Genomic DNA, 7,661 nt, shown 5'->3' on the forward strand with positions numbered 1-7,661 from the left:
TATTGCACGCATTTTTTCACTTTCTCAAAAATACACCCATTATTTGTGTAGGTGGCGAGTGGTCCCCTTTTTGTTGTTGCCGCTGAGACAAAAAGTTTGTACATAATATCGTTTGATATTTTTCACTGCTGTGACAAAAAGTCCAAAAAATTAACCCTTTTCCGTTGTCGCTACGCTGACAAAGTCTGAAATAAAAGTAATAAATATAAAACGTCGAAATTCAAAGTTTTTAATTTACTGCTAGGCCAGGTATCTTAATTCAGGAGACTCTCATTATTTCTAATCGGCAATTTTCTCTTTAATAAACGTAACCAAGGCCATGGAAACCTACATCAGGTTGGTAGAATTAAACGCAGAGTTTGATACAGATTACAGCCTTATTCCGGAAAGTGACCATAGCAAACACACCCTTGTGATACAGCAGGAAGAGTTGCGGTCCTTGTGGAAGAAGGTAAAGTCTGGGTTTGATTCGCTACTAGGGTCTGATGAGGTGTCAGGGGATGACGTTATGGCTTAGAAGCAAAAAGCAGCATACGCAATCTACATGCGATGCTTAGCGTCTATATCTGCTGAGGCAGAAAAATACAAGAAAGAGGAGAAGAACGTCAACCCTGAGCAAGAACCTCATGCGCATAAAATTCGCCTCCCTGCTTGCGACACGGAAGTTTTTAAAGGGGATTATCTGTCTTGGCCAACTTTTCGCGACCTGTTCACGGCAATATATATAAACAATTCTAGTTTGAAAGGGGTGGAAAAGTTATTCCATCTCAACAACAAAACGCAGGGCGAAGCAAAACATATCATTAAAAAATGCCCTCTCACAAATGAAGGTTTCGAGATGGCCTGGAAAAACTTGTGTGAAAGATACGAAAACAAACGTATCTTAGTTAACACACAACTACAAATTTTGTTTAACTTAAAAAAGGTAGAAAGTGAGTGTGGCAGTTCAATAAAAAAACTGCAAAATGATATAAATAATTGTATTTCGTCCCTCAAATGCCACAAAATTGACACTTCCAATTGGGATGCAATCCTGACTTATCTCTGCTCAACCAAGCTACCAGAGAGCACGTTGGCTCTATGGGAGCAAAGTATAGATCATAAAATGGACATATCCAAACGGGAGGATATGGATAAATTCCTGTCTAATCGGTTTCAGACACTTGAAACAGTGTCTGGTTTTACAGGGCATGCCACTTCGAAAGTGCAAAAACCAAATGCGTCGCGACAATCGTCAGAAACCCCTCGGTCGCATCGAAGCACCGAGTCCAACGAAGAGCATCATGTAATTTTATAACGAGGTTGCATTGGACAACCAATTAAAAGCTTTCTGGGAGATAGAAAATGTTCCCAAAAATAAAATGCTTAATGAAGAAGAAAGGTATTGTGAACAACTGTTTAAGGAAACGACAAAACGTGATGAAAATGGGAGGTATACCGTTTCGCTACCATTCAGGCAGGATTACCCTGAGAATATTAAATTAGGACCGTCCCTAAAGCGCGCATGTTCACAATTCTTCAGAAATGAGGGGCGATTACTGAAAAACCAAGAGTTAGGAAAAGAGTATGTTCGGGTGTTGTCAGAATACGAAACACTTGGACATATGAGAAAAATTAAGAATAATATATCATCCGACGATTCGGATAATTATTTCCTGCCCCACCACGCCGTTGTAAAGGCAGAAAGTACCACTACCAAGGTGCGCGTCGTCTTCAACGCGTCAAGTCCGACGGCAAATGGCATTAGTCTAAACGACATACTCCACCCAGGTCCAGTACTCCAAGCAGACTTGCCCATTTTAATTCTACGTTGGAGACTGTACCGCTTCGTCTTTAATAGTGACATAGAAAAGATGTATAGGCAAATTTGGGTGACCGATAATCACGCCAAATTTCAAAGAATTGTCCATCGAACATCCCCCAACGAACCCATCAGTCTTTAAGAACTAAAGACTGTCACATTTGGTGTAAACTGCGCCCCCTACCTCGCGATACGGTCACTTCTACAATTGGCTGATGATGTAGAAAATACGCACCCAATAGCATCGGGTATATTACGGGAAAGTATGTATGTCGACGACGTTTTATCTGGAGGGCATACAATAGCGTCAACCATCAGAGCAAGAAACGAGATTCGCGAAGCATTACACTCAGCTGGCTTTCCATTGCGCAAGTGGACATCAAATTGTGAGGAAATCCTTCAGGACATCCCCAAAACGGAGTTGCTCAGCGAGGACTTCCTAGCGTTTGAAGAGGCTAGCTCGGTGAAGGCACTCGGAATACGATGGAACGCGCACTCAGACATGTTTTACTTTACAGCAGGAGCTTTAGAGAATGGCGAGATCACCACCAAACGCGCAATCCTATCCGCTATAGCCAAACTCTTCGAGCCTTTAGGCTGGCTTGCACCAATGGTCATAGTGGCAAAAATACTAATGCTGCATATCTGGTTAGAGGGCACCGGGTGGGATGAACCTGTCTCCCCAACTACCTTAGAACGGTGGGAAAATTTCACCCAACACTATAGCGAAATAGATAACATTAGGATACCTCGGTGGGTAAATTTTTCACCGGAAGACGACATAGAAATCCACGGCTTCTGTGACGCTTCCGAGAAAGCATATGCGGCAGCGATATACATGCGCGTGAAAAGAAACCATCAGGTTTTCATACACTTACTTTTAGCGAAAGCCAGAGTAGCTCCAGTGAAAACCATCTCGCTACCACGTTTAGAACTATGCGGCGCCGTGCTGCTTGCAGAAATCATGGAATCAATATTCGGAAACATTCATTTGAGGCCAGCAAAAGTTCACCTCTGGACGGATTCAACCATCGTACTAGCATGGATAAGAAAGCCGCCCTATTCCTGGCCAACCTTCATCGCACACCGAATCACTAAGATCATCGATATGGTCGGTAGCAAGGACTGGCTTCACGTGGACTCGGAATCTAATCCAGCGGATCTAGGAAGCAGAGGACTACTTGCATCAGATATGGTCAACAATTCGTTGTGGTGGCAGGGACCTTCTTGGCTGCAAGAAGACAATTGCCACTGGCCAGCACAAGAGACCGAATACAAAACGTCCGTTGAGGAGAAGAGGGCACAATCATATGCCACAGCAAGGGTAGATCATATAGATATTCTTGACCGATTTTCGGATTTACCACGAGCTTTGAAAGTCCTGTCTTATGTTAGAAGATTCTATAAAAGAACGCATCTTAAAACTAAAGCCGTGTTCCAAGAGAAGTCGTGCATAATCTCAGCCGATGAGATTAAGGCAACAACTCAAGCATTAATACGAGTCTGCCAGAAACAATTTTACTGTACAGAATATTTAAAACTAAAAAAAAGGGAACCTATTGATCGGAAAAGTGAAATCCTGTCACTCAACCCATACATCGACAAAGATGATATTATTAGAACAGGGGGCGTCTAGGGGCCTCAAAAGACATGTCATAAAATGAGCGCCATCCGATCATCTTGCCTTATAATTGTATGCTGTCTTGCCTTACAGTTATGATGGCTCATCATGACTCCCTTCATGGCGAGAATCAGCTCATGCTCCGTCTTATCCGAACCCAATACTGGATACCGAATGTCAAGACCATGATCAGAGCCATCATCCACAATTGCAAAACCTGCATTATTCACCGAAAGCAGGCACAGACCCAACTTATGGGAACCCTTCCCTGCGAACGGACTACTTTTACCCGCGCGTTCACCAATACCGGGGTAGATTTCGCGGGGCCTTTCGACATCAAAAGCTACCGCGGTAGGGGATGTCGACTGTCCAAAGGCTACGTATGCCTATTTGTCTGTTTCTCCACTAAGGCCATCCACCTAGAAGCCACTAGTGACCTAACCACCCCATGCTTCCTCGCAGCCTTTTCGCGTTTTATCGCGAGAAGAGGATGTCCGAAAAACATCTACTCCGACAATGGTACAAACTTTTTCGGAGCGTCAAGATCTTTACGATCCGAAGTTAAAGCCTTCCTGGCAGAAAACCGAGACAAAACAGTCTCCGAGTACAGCCAACAAGGATTAACTTGGCATTTTATTCCCGCCGCCGCTCCACATATGGGCGGCCTGTGGGAAGCGGGAGTGAAGAGCTTCAAAAGCCACCTCAAAAAGGTCGCGTCTCCCCATAAGTATACTATGGAGGAGTTCCAAACACTTTTGTGCCGGATTGAGGCGTGCCTCAATTCGCGCCCTCTTAGTCCAGGGTCAAATGACCCAACGGATCTGGAACCACTAACCCCAGGACATTTCGTAACCGGCAGCCACCTGCTGGCTCCACCAGAACCAGGTGCCAGTGAGAGCTCTGCCTCGATGATCAACCGATGGCAGAAACTCAAAGCCCTGCATCACAGTTTCTGCCAACGATGGAAGGTGGAATATTTATCCGAACTTCAAAAGCGTGTGAAGTGGAAACACCCCAGACAAAATATACAAGTGGGAGATCTCGTTGTCCTCAAAGAGGACAACTTATCTCCAAACGAATGGAGGTTAGGGAGAGTCGTCAACGTACACCCCGGCGAAGATAACCGAGTACGTGTAGTCGACCTCATAACCGAGAAGGGCCAAGTCCGACGACCTTTGGTCAAACTGATCCTTCTTCCTTCGGAGATAGATTGTGAGAGGACCACGAGTTCCTCTTAACAGTCCTCCCGTTCCTTCACATCCCTCCGTTCAGAAAAATCAACCCCAGCTCTCGTTCACCTGGAACGAGGCCAACCAACAACCCTAAGGCAGACCCGCATCTGCCACCGAAACCAAAGGCATTCTGCAGCCCATTCAATTTTTAAATTTTCAAAAAAAAAATCGCCCCACTCACTCGTTCTCCCATAACGAGGATACCAGAAAAGCCCTCACGCAGATCCCCCATCTGCCACAAAATTAAATTTTTTCATTTCTCAAAAAAGCGCATATTGCATCGGCCCAAGGCACAAGGTAACAGAATTGAGATAAAATATTTTTAAAAGTTCAAAACTCGCTATCTCGCATGCCTGCCTTACGTTAGCCTAAAGCGGTCGAGCCGCAAAGGTCACGTATGGAAACAAATAGATAAGCAATACGGAAGCGCGCGATTGAATAGGAATGTACTTTTAAAAAACCGGTAGTTCGAACAATCAATACACCAAAGCTAACATACACACTCAGTCGTACATGTCGAGATGGAGGGAAGTCGATGACAACTCTTTCATCTGGACGCAGAATTGTAAGCAGAAAGGGAGATCGGCATGTGCTGATTGTTTCTGCCTAAGTTTCATCTCCTGTATTCAATGCATTTTATATCCTCCCCATATCAAAGTTTTTTTTCTTTCAAGCTGGCAGTGCGTTTTTTGTTCCTATCAAAACCTATTATTAATTTCCAACGTTTTAATTATTCTTTAGCAAAATGTTCATATTTTCTGCTTTTATCAAAGCCTACAAATGGCACTAATGAGCGCTTTCACTACCCTTCCCCAAACTAAATGCCCGAGCTCAAAATAACCAGCAAGTAACCCCCAGAAGCCCTCGAAGCTCGGTAGAAAAGCTTTACACAAAATCTTTCTCCGTTGCAATTAAATTATTTGGGTAACAAAAAATGGAAGGAAAATCCGAAAAAAGTGCCTGCAATTCAGCAGAAAATGCAACAGCCGCGGCCCCAGAAATTTCTGAAAGTGGATCAGAAGAAGCAACGTCGGCGGCAAGTGAAAGCGTGTCTACCGAGCTAATTGATACCAAAGCGCCAGAATCTGGAAAGGCTAAAAATCGGTTGTAAAAGTAACAATTGAGGGAGATGTCGAGTCAGAGAAGCAACAACCACCACACAAACTCATAAAACCTGGCATGGTTGCTGTTGTTGTTGTCTGGCATGGTAGAGGAGGATTATAAATTAAAGGGAGTTGATGAGGATGACAACGGATTGGGCAACGTTTCCACATCGTCGCTGGCAGGCACAGTATCTGAACGTAGCTTGCATAAATTCAATTCTAAAGATTTTAGTTTAGATGTCGATGCAGCCAAGAATATGCAACCACGTAAATTTCAACGCATTCCTATATTTATAACCGATTATCACAATGACGTTTTGGAATTTATATATCGCTGTTTTGCCACACGCCACTTGCCATTGGAAAATAATTTGCTCGTACATTTTGATTCACATCTGGACATGGTTATATCACGTGAGATACCGGCTAGTGCCTCGTAGAAAACAATGTTGGCCGAACTGAATATTGAAAAGTGGATAATGCCGACTTGTTATGCAGGTCACTTCAATCGTGTCGTCTGGCTGAAGACTCCTGGTGTCAACAAATACCATTAGGGAAATACAATTTCAAAATTGGTCATAAAAATGATAAAATAAGTGTTGATTGTCCATTGGACTACTTCATATAAAAAGGCAATTATTGTGATACAAGAGTTGCCGCAGACGCGTGATATGGAATTGCATGTCATTAACTTAGACACGACAACCAAAACTGCACCAATCAGAACCGAAGAATTTACCAAAGAAGCAGATGCGCCAAACTTTGTTTTAGATATCGATTTGGATTTCTTTAGTACTACTAATTCTTTTTGTTAGAAATCTATAGATACTAATTGTTATGAACAACTCACCGATATTTTCCACTTTGATAGTGAAGTTAAATACTGTGGTGGCACTATAGAGCGACGTAAATTACAATTGGAAGCGCTTAAAAAAAAAAACAAAAATCTTTGAGCATTTAGAAGAGGCGAGAACTTTAGAGACACTCACACCTACACCCGATCCAGAGATAATATCCACCGAAACTTATACGCGCATAGAAAATCTTGTCAAATCATTATGTTGACGATGAGATCGATTGGTTGCTCATATATGATTCGGGTAGGAGAACAGATACTAATGGCTTGCCACATCATATCAGTACCGCCAAAGAATTGGAACAATATTTTGCGCAATTCAAAGAGCTATTACAGAACTTACCTGCACCTCCGCAATATGGCGTCATGCCGGAGAAGTGTTATTCATACGGTTATGATGCTGCCGCCATGCATCCACCAGCTGCAGCACTCATGCCCGCCGGTTATTATATGTATCCACCACCATGTGCACCGCCCGCAGCCTTTGCACCAACACCGAGTAATATTTATATGCAAACAGCACCACCCTTAACCACCTCTTATTACAGCTACAGCTCGGCATCCAGTAGCTTCTCACATTGCGGGAGGTCCATTTTTATTCGCGTAATATGACATATGATGGTCGTACCCCGACTTCGAACTCAGCTGAAATCGGTTCGCAGCAAAATAATTCACCGCACTCACAAATGCAACAAGAAACTCCAACAAATCGTAATCGCAGTTGCACAAATAACACAAATACTCCGCTAACTGCTCGTATTAATTTTGATGAGAAGAAATCTGTAGATGCTAATGGCATAGATTTGCCTACGGATTTGGCAAATTTGCGTAATTTTTTTTACAACTTAGGTTTAGAGTACCATTTTATGCATTTGAAGCGCGGTAACAATGATAGAGAGGCAAATGCAAGAGTCAACAGTGGTAAGGCGGCTTTGGAAAGCCAACACAGGCAACACTAATGAAGACGTTGTGCAAGAACCAAAACCTGATCCCAACAATAACTCCATCAGCACAAAATCACCACACCAATAGTGGAAATAATGGTAAT

The 7,661-nt window shown here is 43.2% G+C and overlaps 1 pseudogene; it reads left to right on the plus strand.

The window, feature by feature from the left end:
- Positions 1 to 5,858: 5,858 nt before the first annotated feature.
- LOC137241572 (UPF0489 protein C5orf22 homolog) lies at positions 5,859 to 7,225 on the plus strand (annotated as a pseudogene).
- The last annotated feature ends 436 nt before the right edge of the window (positions 7,226 to 7,661 follow it).

The sequence above is a fragment of the Eurosta solidaginis genome, chromosome 2 (genome assembly GCF_040869045.1).
Source record: "Eurosta solidaginis isolate ZX-2024a chromosome 2, ASM4086904v1, whole genome shotgun sequence".
NCBI classification, from domain to species: domain Eukaryota; kingdom Metazoa; phylum Arthropoda; class Insecta; order Diptera; family Tephritidae; genus Eurosta; species Eurosta solidaginis.